Source organism: Vicugna pacos, chromosome 16 (genome assembly GCF_048564905.1).
Source record: "Vicugna pacos chromosome 16, VicPac4, whole genome shotgun sequence".
Lineage (NCBI taxonomy): Eukaryota > Metazoa > Chordata > Mammalia > Artiodactyla > Camelidae > Vicugna > Vicugna pacos.
Genome location: NC_133002.1, coordinates 1,681,388 through 1,694,319, shown reverse-complemented (window position 1 = coordinate 1,694,319; position 12,932 = coordinate 1,681,388). Strand labels below are relative to the sequence as shown.

Genomic DNA, 12,932 nt, shown 5'->3' with positions numbered 1-12,932 from the left:
TGTGAACTCTGAGCCTTTCTCTGCAAAGGTTTGTTTTTTTTTTTAATCAAATGCAGAGGCAATTAACTAACGAGATGAAAAAGGCAGTGTGTACCCCTGGGCTGTGGGCTGCATCCCAGGCCTGGCTCCTGGGCCTCCTCACAGCACTTCTGACAGTCCTGAAGCCCCTTCTGCTTTATGTGTAGCTCCCACGAGAGTGGGGACCCCTGTCACCACACGGTCCCCTGAGCACCTGGTATATCAAAAGCACTTGACAACTATTTATTGAATGAAAGAAATAAATTAAAGTGGGCCAAAGATCAAAAACATGTCTACAATGGGGGACAACTTGACTCTCAGAGACCTTCCAGTGTTAAAACTTTGTGATTGGAGAAGTCACAAAACACACTGGGCGTCTACCCAGTGTGAGGCTCCATAGAGGGCTGTGGGGACACACACAAAAGCAGAGGTCTGTGGTCCCCACTGAGCTGGAAGGAAAAGATAAAACAGGTAACGAGCTGAATCTGTATCTTAAAAGAGCAATTCAAAATTTAAATAACATGGTAATGCAGGGAGGAATGGAACTGCCAAATGTATTATACCAAGGAAAAAAGTCACCATTTGTCTTCAGTTATATCCTTTCTATGACAAAACAGGTACAAAGCTAGGAACAATGATCAAAAATCCACTAGAAATCACAACTGAACATTCCCACTTGAAAACATTTTATCTGCCGCCATTTTTGTTTCAGGATGACGACCTGAAACACACACTCAACTCCGGGTCTATCCTGAAGCCCTCCCGATGATCACTCAAGACTTCAAGGATCAGCAGCGTAAAACAAAGCATTTAAAAGTCACGGTGGAACAGACGCCTCGCTCTTCAGTATACTTCTTTCAGTGTTTCAAATGACAGATTTCAGAGGAATGTAAATTTCAGAAAAACTTGGGTACAAAACTTCGGAACACAAAAGCTCAGAACCACACTTTAACAGCCTCTTTCACTGGTAGAGATGGAAATCAGTACAACCTCCCTGTGGGACAGTCTGACGACAAACAGCAAATTGCAAAACGTATTATTATCTGCTTGTTGTAAATTCCTAGACGTGGAATTGCTGGGTCAGAAGCATGGCAGGAGTAGGAGGGCGATGCGTTCACAGGGGCGGACCTGCGAGCACTGGTCAGAAGACCAGATGCCAATAACGGAGCAGGAAGCAACCCCAACACTCCTAACTGAGGGTCTGACTAAGTCAGCCACAGTACACAGTCATCAGAGAAACAACTTAGGCATCAGGTATGATGATACAGACTATACCGACATGGAAAGATGTCTCTGACACGGCACTGAACAGAAAAGGCAGTCTGGCAGACACCGCAGAGGGTCCCATTTATAGCAACGTGTACACAATCATCTGTATACACATATCTATGTTGAGGGACGTGCAGACAGACATCTGGAAAAGCTGCACCAAAACGTTACTCTGGGTTATCTCAGGGTGGTGAACTATGAGGAGAAATGATTTTTCGTCCTTTGTTTACTTCTGTATTAAATTTTTTCCAATATGCCTTTTGTTTTTAAACAGAATCACGACAGTGTTAAAAATAAATTTCCTTCGTGTACGGATCACCCGATTCAGTGCAAAGTGTTGCGCTGGCCTCACCCCGGACCCAGGGGCTGATTGCCAGCTCTTCGTAAGGAATATTCCAGAAGACCTCTATCTGACCCAACCACAACTGTGACCCTCCCCTCTTCAGGAAGCTGAGTGGGACTGAATGTGAGGGCAACACCACTCTGCCGCCTGGGAAGAAATGTTGCAGGGGCCAACTGGGATTTTCAAAGGATGGCAAATACTTCCTGAATCTTGCCTCGCCCCCCTGGGGCCGGGTCCCACTGAATGACTAACCCTGCCCCGGAAAGGAAATGGGCCTAGCTAAAGATTATGAGTTGGACCTCATTTTACTGCAAAGATCAGGTGTCAGTTCCCAGGCACAAGCCCGACCGCTCCCAGAGGCTCTATGGGTCCCGCCCCGCCCCTTGGTTCTAAGCCCCCTCACCTCTGGGCACAGGGATGCTATGGCTGGACCTGGAGGACCTGGAGGCATGCAGCACAGAGGCAGCCTGAGGGGTGGGGTGCAGCAGGGCAGGCAGCCTTCTCCTACTGTGCCCCACGGAGGCACTGCCATCCACGTGGCAGGTGCAGCCCTCAGAAAACAACACAGAAGCCTCCACTTCCGGAGAACGCAGGACACCCAGACCCCACGGCTCGCAAGCCTTACACCACTTGGGACTCTGGGAAGCCAGAAAGCAGCTCTGCCCTCCAACTTCTGCAGCTAGTAGAACGTTTCAAAGGATCCTCAGAAAGACGGAATGGGAACGGGGAGACTACAAGCCAAGCCCTGAAGACACACAGAACTACTGTCCTTCAGTTAGGAAACAAATGCTAAGAGACTGACCCAAGAGCACAGTCACAGGACAGAACATCAAATGTACGTCTGCTTTTGGTCCTCATCCCACAAGGTGACCTGGCAGTACCGGAGGGACAGCATTTTTCTCCTTCTGAATCATTCAGTCCTTCGTTCTTTGGTTTGAAGAGTTTAACAGAAGACAGCTACCACACATGGCTCTTTCTTTCCCCTTAAAAATGAGCTCTGAGAACAAATCGGATCGTGCAGGGGTTCATGCCACCCAAAGGATCTGTGAGAAGAACTGGCCCTCGACACAACCAGCTGGAACATCACAGTGATTGCCCCTGCAGGAGATGTATATAATAAAAATTGAATGCTGCAGCATGAACTTCATACAGACTTGTCCTCTTGGTTTATTCATCAGAAATAATTATCTGTGCTTGCTTTCACCAGAGCACATATTTTATAGGGAACATTAAAATTTAATGGATTTTTAATAATATTGTAACTACCACAAGAGAAAAAGTAGGAAAAGCCACACCACACGTCTCTGCTCCATTTTGGTGGTTTGGCTCTAGCATTGCAAAGAAGAACTGATTTGGTGCAGGAGAGGATGAAGGGCCCTGATGAAGGCAGGAGGGGATGGAGGGCCTTGATGGGAATGAGAAGTTTTAGAGCTGACAGTTTTACGGCGTGGAGATCTGTTTCAAGGGAGGGGAAACTGAGGAACAGAAGATACCAAGTTAACAGACTACACTGTCTGGTCAGTTCTGCTTGATTTGACCTGACTTTGGGCAAGCTGCGACCTCGCTCAGACACAGAAGGAAGACAGCCATGGTCGTGCATAAAACAGACACTTCAATCGTGTTCCAGCCAATAGAGCATAACTCTAGGGCTGGAACAGATTCAAACTGTCATTTAGCCCAACTTTGTAGAAGGGATAGCCAAAGCCCAGAGAAGGTAAATGCTGCCCAAGATCACAAAAGGAACTGGTAAGTAAGTCTTTAAATTTCTGCTGGGGCTTTTTTTTATTACCTCATATGACCCAGGTTCAAAGCATATACTTAAAAGCTAACTGTGATGGCAAAGATCACGTCAAGCCTTCAAAAATCGGCTGGATTTCAAGTTTCGCATTTTTAGCCATTTCTGAGAACGATTATTTTTCATGAGTCACCCAATGGTTTTCAAATTTAACCTGCATCATGCACACAAAAAATCACTCCACTTTAATTTTTTAGGGGATGTTTTCTCTCTCCCTATTGGACTCAAACCCACACATTTGAGGAACTCTTTACAGAACAGTGTCTGGTCCAGAGGACACGCTGAGCTCCCTTGGTGCCTCAGTCCAGGGTTCCTAATGTGTCACCAGCATAGACACCAATATCTATTTCTGGCCAGAGAAAGAAACATGTGGTGTCCGGCCACCAGTGAGACATCCACAGCCAGGCTGACTCACCCATTCGTGAGCACTCTGACAAAAATAACACCTTGCCAAAATTACGTTTCTTAATCGTTGACAAAGAAATATCTGAATGAAAAGGAAAAAGACTTAAATGTCAAGTGATGATGGTGATGTATCCCGTACTGATTTATATAACGTACCACGTCTCGGATGGGCACACTCTTCCATGACATCAATTCAGGCAGCAAGCAGGCTTAACGATGACACGGACGACTCAGAACGAGCGTGGGATGGGAGTTCGCTGGCCCTCGACTAAGAGCTTCCTCTGTCCCCTGGCGGCTCGTGCTAGTGCACAAGTACCTCCACGCCCCCGAGCCTCGTCTTCCTCACCTGACACGATGGATGTAAGAATATGCACCTGGCAGGGGTTCTGTAAGAATTATATGTATTTACATATTAATTATTATAGAAGCCAGTAGCACATTGCCTAGTACACAGCAAAGACCAAACTAACGGTAGTTGCTATCAAAAATACTTTGCTTTTCCAGAAAGAGAAAGAAAAATACCGTATGATATCATTTATATGCGGAATTGAAAAGAAGAAAAAAAGAGGACTCTAATGAACTCATAAAAAACAGAAACAGACTCGCAGACACAGTGAACAATCTTATGGTTACCAGGGGTAAGTGGGTGGGAAGGGATAAATTCAGGACTTTGAGTTTTGCAAATGTTAGCCATTATATATAAAAATAGATTTAAAAAACAAATTCCTTCTGTATAGCACAGGGAACTATATTCAATATCTAGTAATACCTTTAATGGAAAAGAATATGAAAATGAATATATGTATGTATATGCATCACTGGGACACTGTGGGACCAGAAACTGACACATTGTAACTGACTATACTTCAATTTAAAAAAGCCTCCCTTTTTCTATCACTAAATACAATCTGAATGGGTTGATAATTCCTTCCAACTTTCACTTCAAGAGCCGTAATAGTAAAAAAAAAAAAAAAAAAACTGTCTAGTATTAAACCACTGTGTAAGACTAAAGCCCAAAATATTGAACACGGCAGCAGTAACTGCCTGCCGGGCCTCCATATGCCACTTCACCAACTTGTGATTTTGATTTATGCCGTTTTATTCTATTTATTTTGTGGTTTATTCTGTTTTAGTGAAAGTACATTGTGCCCTCTTAGAAAGCAGGCGGAGCAGCAGCAGAAGAACGAAGCAGGCGAGAGGGAGAGAAGGGGGGGTGGCCGACAGTCTAGAAGGTTCTACACGTCCAGGCCTGGCTGTTACTGCTACCTGCAGGGAAAAAACCTCTCTTCCCATCCGCTCACTGTCCTGTACAAGCACCAAGCCTCCCGCATGGCGACATGCACTCCCGACCTGCACACACATGCTATCACTGTCTACAGCTGGAGATAGCAAGTCAGTGTGACCGTGTGATTTCGCAGTGTCCACATGCGCTTCGACAGAAGGTGAGAAGGACGGCCACGGGGCCATTAAGTGAGGACCTGAAAAGCATGGATGTAGCTGAAACACATTAACCTGTAGAGGAAGCCAGGCTATAAGCTGCAGCTCCATCGACATCATAAAAAGTAAAGAGGCCTCCGTAATGGAACCAATATTACAGCCATTGATATAAATTATACCTCCGAACAGGGGAGAAGGGGGTGGGATGTACAAATGGAACAAGTTCAAACTTCTTTTATTGTAATAGTCTCCAGTTGAGCATAATCACCAAAGCTATAGTGTGATACGATTGCCAAAACTAGACAAACATCTGTGAGATGGATTCATCTCAGAGGGGAGGCCAACAGCTTGTTATCATTAAAGCAGTGATGCTCACTCTGCAACTGAACTGCAGGCCGCCTTGTTACTGCGTTTGCCGAGGCAATTGTACCAGATGTTGGCAACTATCTTCAGATAGATGACAGGCACCTGCTGTGGAGGAAATTTAGCTCCTCACTGGCCTCCCTGATCTGGGGGCAGGGAGGCAGGGGCAAGACAGAATGACCCTTCCAGATACCCCTGGGGAGGTGCTGACCAAAACTGACCAAGGTGGTAGGTCAAGCCCGCCCATCTGCTCTAACTCAGCTCCTGGTGCCAAAGACCCAAGAAGAGTCCACAAGGTGCCGGAGGGAAGAGGCAGAAATGCAGGCGGCATCTGATTCAGGCAGGAGAGAACAGAGCTCTGCACAGCCAACTCCCTCCGCAGGTTGCTCTTGGTAACGGTCTCCGGGACTCGTGAAGAGATCCTAAATTTGAAACATGGCTATGGACATTAATCATCATTAAAAGGCAAACAGGCAATTTTCAAACCATGTCATGCTGACTCAAATGGAGACAAAGGCTCTGAAAGGGGGGAGAGCGGGGACAAGAGAGATAAATACCACCCAGGCCACCATGGACAAATAAAAATCATGAGAGCCCGTAATTCATTTTTCAGAGTGCCCCGAACGTCAGCCACTAGTTTTTGGTGGAAATGATTTCACTCCAAAGTGGGTGGGGCCCACCCAGGTCCACCTTGCTGGGGGGTGGCCCAGCAGAAAGACACCCATAAAATGCAGTCGCAGACGCTGGAGACAATCTGATTCCTTTTTAGCCGAGGGGTCACCAGAGCCACCCAAGGACTTGGCAGATGGACTTGGCCATGGAGGACAGACATTCTGCTGATGAGGTGAAGTCACACCATATTTGCCTTTCTTAAAACGTCCTAATATGGCCCCTCAGCTGGCCTCAGGGATGATTTCTGAACATACAGTGACTCCCTTTCCTCTTGGATTATCAACATTGAACCAGGACACCTCCTACTTGACTCATTCTTACTACGGTTCCCGAGACAGGAACATGAGACACTGAAAACTGTGAGAGGCAGCAGCTGAGCCTCAGGGGCGGATGCAGGCCCAGCCGGGACCCAGGGGTCCTGGAAGAAGTGACCAGGGTCACTATGTGATCTTGAACTTCAGTTTTCTCATATCCATAGAAAGCTCTCTAGAGCCTTCTCTGCAGGTCAACATGGCTAAGAGCCATAGACTGTTCTAACCACATCCAAAGAAATTAAGTGGCTCGGTCCAGATAGTTGAAAAGTTTAATAGACGTGTTAAATTCTAAGTCTCCTACAACTACCAGGAGCCCAATTTGGGCTCACTCTAATATTTAGCCACAAAACAAAATAAAACACATCTCTTTAGCCTGTAATTAAGGTTGTTTCATATCCTTAACCAGTAAGAACTTCTTTGCTCCATTTAGAAAAAAAAAAAAAAAACCCATACTTCAAAGTTCCGAAGGCAGAAATGAAAAATTTTCAGAGAAACACTTACTAGAGAATACAGAAATCAAGGCATCAATTTAATTTCACACTCTACCTGCCTTGGACTAATTTGTGTAAATTACATTTCATACTAAGAACCTCAGCCCACGTGACCACAATGGAGAAACAAGCAGCCTGCATCAAATTGAGTTTTTCAGGTATAAATATATAGCCCTTCTTAGTGTGAGAATGTTTAGCTGAAATTTCAATGCAGGTCTTATAGAAAAATTTCCAAGTGTTAATTTCCACATTTTCATCAATATGTCAACGTCATGGGGTTATTACAGACCTAAGGAGTGTAAATGAATCCATGTGGATTGGAGTCTTTTCTTTTAGAAGAATGATTATAACTAAATTCTCAGCTCATGGGTGTGCATTAGCAGAGGAAAGGATGGCTATATGAAGCTACATCTGAGTTTTCATTTTGCCCTTCTACATTTAAGAACGTGGTGGGGCAAGAGGTGCATCCCCACTGAGCCTTTCCACACATGTTATCGGCCACAGCCACAAAGCATCTGTCACAGAGCAGCAGCGCCTGGTCACTCAAGAAGAAGTAAGACCTCGGCACACTCACCCTTCCACACTAACATTCCTTTCTCTAGCAGGCCTTACGTTTGCAGCTACTTTTTAGGAGTTTTCCAAATGCACTGGAGGGGCAGCAGGAGACCACACAAAGTACCTTTCTGATGCATGTCTACATTAAATGGGTATTCTTCCAAACAGGTATAGGTGTGCCCCCCAAATTAGTTTATGAATGGCCCTAAAAAATATCCACAGTTCCACGAAATCGTTGCTTTCTCTGAGACTCAAGTTGGGAACTAGAAATGTCTATGGCAACTTAAGGCCCACAGGCCAAAGCCGGCCCACTGCCTGCTTCTGTAAATAAAGTTTTATTGGAACACAGCCATGAGCACTCATTTACATATTTCTATGGCTGCTTCTGTGCTGTAATGGCAGAACACTATGGCCCACAGAGTCCAACGTATTTGCTGTCTGGTCCTTTACAGTCAGTGTGTTGACCCCGGCTCTACATGAGCATGGAGCTAGGAATGGGAATATGGGTAAGAAAGTGTGACTCTAATCCCTAGAAACTGGGGGGACTGAACACATATGAAAAGAAATTTTCTTTTATTTTTCCTTTTTTTTTTTTTGAAGGTAGCTAGAATGAACACATTTGATTTTGAACACTTTATATAAACTTTCACTCCAGCGGTTACACGTTATGGGTTTTGCAGAAAACCACTAATTTCAACCCTCATTTTGTCCTAGGTCATCTGAGGAGTCCTCTCTGTCAATTTCCTTGGGCTGCCAAATCCACCCACTGGCAGGGCCCAGGCTAAATGCACCTGGGAAGCAACAACGAGATCGACTATAGCCAAGACACCCTGACCAGTGTTCTCTGCGGTTCTCCAGCACTGAAAAGATAGTGTTGACCACCCCACCCACAGGTCAAATAAACACACTGGGCTTGTAGCTTCTGGTAGGGCCAAAGGGTAAGATCTCAAAGAAGAACTCTGAACTTGGCAAGAAGGGGAGAGTCTTTAAAACCCTGGGGCACAGCCTCAGCAGTCTGGACGGGGTGAATGCAGGCATCCGGCTTGAACTCTGCCTCCCTCCCTGCTCTCCAGCTGACGAAAAGTCAGACTCACTGTTTCAAGATTTACTGAAGCGAACATTCTCCATTTGGTTCTTTCCAAAGCGGGCAGAGCAGGGCTGCTATATCCAGGGCTGTGTGGACCAGATACACAGTGGACTTCCTCCCACCCTCCACGTCAGCTCCGATGAAACCCAGAATAAGTGTCTGTCAATCACCTTTTCCAGGTCAGCATTCAGGTTGGCACTGAGGCAAATGAAGACATGAGCCACCTTCAGAGGCTGCTGTGGGCGACCAGCAAGATGGCAGATGTAAAGCATGGGAGACACAGGGGCTCGACAGGGGCCACTCTACCTCCATCCATCAGTGGGGCTCCTGGTCTCTCCTCGCCGCACTGCGACTTCGTTTGCTGGTGTCTCTGCCCCTTGACCTTTGCGGGCAGGGACTCTGCCTCTGATCTCGGACCCCAGTGCGGTGCCTAATCCCTAGTAGGCACTCCAAAATTGGGCTACTGAATGAATGGAGGTCAGACAAGCACAGCGACCTCAGTGCCTTTGAACAGCTGACGGAGACCTCCCTCCCTCCCCCTCCAGCTGGCTCCGTCGTCCCCAGCCGGCCAGTGTCCTGACCGGTGCTGCATCCTTAGAGCTCCTGAATGCAATGTCCAACCTCCAGGAACTCCCCACCACTAACCTGCAGGTATCCCTGAGCACGGGCCTATGGGGCTCACCAGCTAAAACGAAGAAGCCGAGACAAATCAGTACCAAGCACCCCTCTCCTCCAAAAGGCAGCCTAAACCTGAGAAGCCCTTCGAGGGAGTGGCCCTGAATTAAATACAATCAGACATGTCCTTGTTGAGAAAGGGCACTACAGACCGTTCGAGAAAAATCCCAGTCCATGAGAAGGCAGAAATTTCTATCAGAATAGGCTTTTTAAAATAACTTGCCAATGAACTACAGCAGCTACTTCCTATGGGAGGGGAAATTATTCTAGGCGGCTTTCCAGTCCCATGTGCTGCTTTAATCTAAGTCATATGCAAGAAATATTTATTGAGGATGGAAGTCTCCCTACAGGTGTGTTCTAAGTGCAGGCCGCCCTGAAACACTCCAGTTAGCTCTAGAAAGCTGCCTTAAAAGAACATTTTTAATGCACTGTCTCATTTGCTTTAAACTGATTGCTCGCTGCACACAAATAAACCCCCTACAAATATCTGCTTTCCCGTGCCGACGGCCTCTGCTGCCAGGCATGCACTGAGTTCTTGGGGACGCCACCATTAAGACGGTGGTTTTCAATAGCAACTTGGCATTTATCATAGTGAGAGCATTATCTTCTCAACAGAAGCTGACAATGTGTCCTATTCCTCCCTTGAGAGAATCCAGTAAGATCACATTTGCTTCCCCTGCGTGCTGTTTCTCCTACTACAACATTTCTTTGCCTGGAAAGAAAATATTGTGACTCCTTGCCATATTCACTTCATTAGCATAAGAGGAAAAAAAGCCAAATCCTCCCATCGGCCTCCCCCCCCCCAGTAGCTCCAGCTGGGTTAAATCTAGCAGGATCTCAGATGCGGGACTTCCGTGGCTTGGGATTTGTCATAGAACTGATGGTTACTGAGAGACGGGGCAGAGAATGGGAGGGGCCAAGAAACGAGTCCTTTAAAAAACTGAAAGCCATCCATTTCACACACAGGGAGCGTGTCATGCAGGTTATGGCAGGGAGTTTATGGGATGGAAGGTGAACCTGGTGAAATCAGCAGTTCGTGGCTTCAGACAAACGAGATGCAGGGGATGTGAAAAAGGAAGAGAGAAAGAGTATGAATGTGGGGAGGCAAGAGTCTCACTGAGCAGACAATGGGCAAACTTGTCTCTTTTTTAATTCTTACAACCCTCTGTAAGTGTCATTGTGTCCCCACTTAAGAGACAAGAACTGAGGCTCAGGACAGTGAACTCAGCAGCTCCAGGTCACAACACTAATAGCAAACGACGGCATCTGGATTCAAACTCAGGGCTACCTGATTTTGATGCTCTGGCTACTGATTCCGAACTCCAGACTCGTTCAGTTCCATCCCATGCAACCCTGACAATTCCCAAAAGCCAGGCAGTAAGCGTCAGCGGCGTCCCTCTGTTCTTTTGAGAGTGAAAAAATGTCCCCACAAACGCGTCCTCTCAGCCCAGAGCCACATTTCCCAGCATCAGAGATGTCTGTGCTTTGGCTTAATGTTGCTGGACCCGTTCTCACTCCCCAGCCCGGCTGGTCACAAGACAGCAAGCCTGGGGAGAAGCTGCCAAGAGCCCACCTAGGGCCCCCACCCTGGGGAGGTCGAGGCACCCATGGACTGGGATGAATCAGTGCTCCTGGCGGCTTCTGAAAACCACAAATCCTCCTTGATGCCTCCCACTCAGCAGGTCCGCTGCTTTTCTTAGACCAAAGACAGAAAGAGGAGGAGAGAAAGACACAACACGGGAAGTGTACACCCCAGTTAAACCCATTCTCATCCTTCCCTGCTCTGGTGCAGCCGTGTGTCCACCCGCGACACTAAGACCTGCCTGAGCATCCGTGGGCTCTGGAAAAGGCCATACAGACCGGCTCCACTCCACCCAGATCACCCCCCGCCTACCTAGGTTCTATCAAGCTTTCACCACAAGGTGGAAAGAGCTCATTTATCCTGGGCCTTCAAGGGGGTGATGGGTTCCACATCAGGAAATGCTCCTGATAACTGAATGTATTCTCCTAAACCCCGTTTCAAAAAAGAAAAGTCAGAACTTTACCATCCGAAAATCCTCCGATGACTGGCACAACCCTGCCCCTTCATACAGAAGGCCCATTCATTCCACCACTACGACCCAGCCGGCAGGCCCATTCCAGGGCTACACACCGGGAAGAAACAGACTCGGCCCCATCAGGGTGGAATTTACAGTCCACTAGGGCCAAAGAGGCTACACATAAATTTGACTTTTTTCCCAATAAACCAAGATTCTCTCTTTCATATTCCCTTACGGATTCTCTCAGCTCCTGGTCTGTTTTCTTCATGAGACAATCTGAAATTGTTTTTATTATTTACTTGTTTGGGCCTGCTTGATCCTCCCCGACCCCATGCTAAAACTTGAGCCACAAGTAAGCAGGGGTTTTGTCTGTTTCATTCACGGCTGTGCCCTTGGCTCCTAGCTCAGTGCCTGGCACTCAGAAGATCTGGTGAAGAAATCAACGAACAATGAATGACTTGCAAGGCTACAGATGAGATGCCTTCCCAAGCTCATAATGAAGCAAATGGTTCCACAAGGTGGTACTTTTTAAGATCAAAATCTTTTTGTTTCTATAAGGTTTTCTCCCTCCTCTTTACATAGAGTTTATTAACAACATCTCCCCATCCCTTAATATTTGCAATAAACTCAGAAACCAAAAGACAAATTTATTGGACTCAGGAAAGAAAATGTAAATGAGGGTGTGAAAAGCTCTCTCAAGAAGCTAAATAAGCAAAAAAAAAAAAAACCCACAGGTTAGTAGATCAATATATATAAATATATTTTAATAAACATCACCTAAGTGATATTGGGACAATTTCCAGGCAGTATCCTCTATTCTACTCACCCCCCCACAAAAAAAAGTTTAATTATTCAAACAAGTTTAAAGAGTTCATCAGCAGGGTCCAACTGGAAGAGTTCTCTTTTGGCCCAAATCAGTTTAGTGTTTTCCATCAAAGCCAGAGCAACCTGAAGTCAATGTCACAGACTCAAAGCATCAGGGTAACCGGACTGAACTTGAGGTTCGTGTCATTGAAAACTATATGGCACTGAATCTTCAGCTTCAGGCAAAGAGGATCCAGGGAAGGCTTTCAATTTCTGTTATCCCCAAAGTGGGGGGAAGAACTGAGGGGTAAGCCCACCCAGAGGACAGATGAGAGACATGGAAGAGGATGTGTGTGCGCGCGCGCGTGTACGTGTGTGTCAGGGCTACTGCTGGAGAGAACTGTAAAGGCAACTCCAGAGGCTGAATCTGGGTCTCAAGAGGATGCAAATAACAGCGGCTCATGTTTCTACTCTTTATTAAGCACTTACCCAGTTTCTGGCAGGATGCTAAGAACTATATATGCATCAATTCATTTATTTGTCATGACAACCCTATGTGGTAACTACCATCCTTACCTCCATTCTGCAGATGAAGGAATGGAGGTAGAAAGAAGTTAAATGACCTGCCCAAAGTTACAGAACTAAGAAACAGGTGAGATGGATTT

The 12,932-nt window shown here is 46.4% G+C and overlaps 1 protein-coding gene and 1 long non-coding RNA gene across 9 annotated transcripts in view; one reads left to right on the top strand and one right to left on the bottom strand.

Annotated features, from left to right (window-relative positions):
- MSI2 (musashi RNA binding protein 2) overlaps positions 1-12,932 on the bottom strand; it is a 376,222-nt gene that overhangs the window by 223,432 nt on the left and 139,858 nt on the right. The gene's annotated exons all lie outside the window — the stretch shown is intronic.
- Positions 8,083-8,580, top strand: LOC140686268 (uncharacterized). The gene is made up of 2 exons (XR_012059973.1): positions 8,083-8,168; positions 8,377-8,580. It is a non-coding gene; the product is annotated as an uncharacterized lncRNA (long non-coding RNA).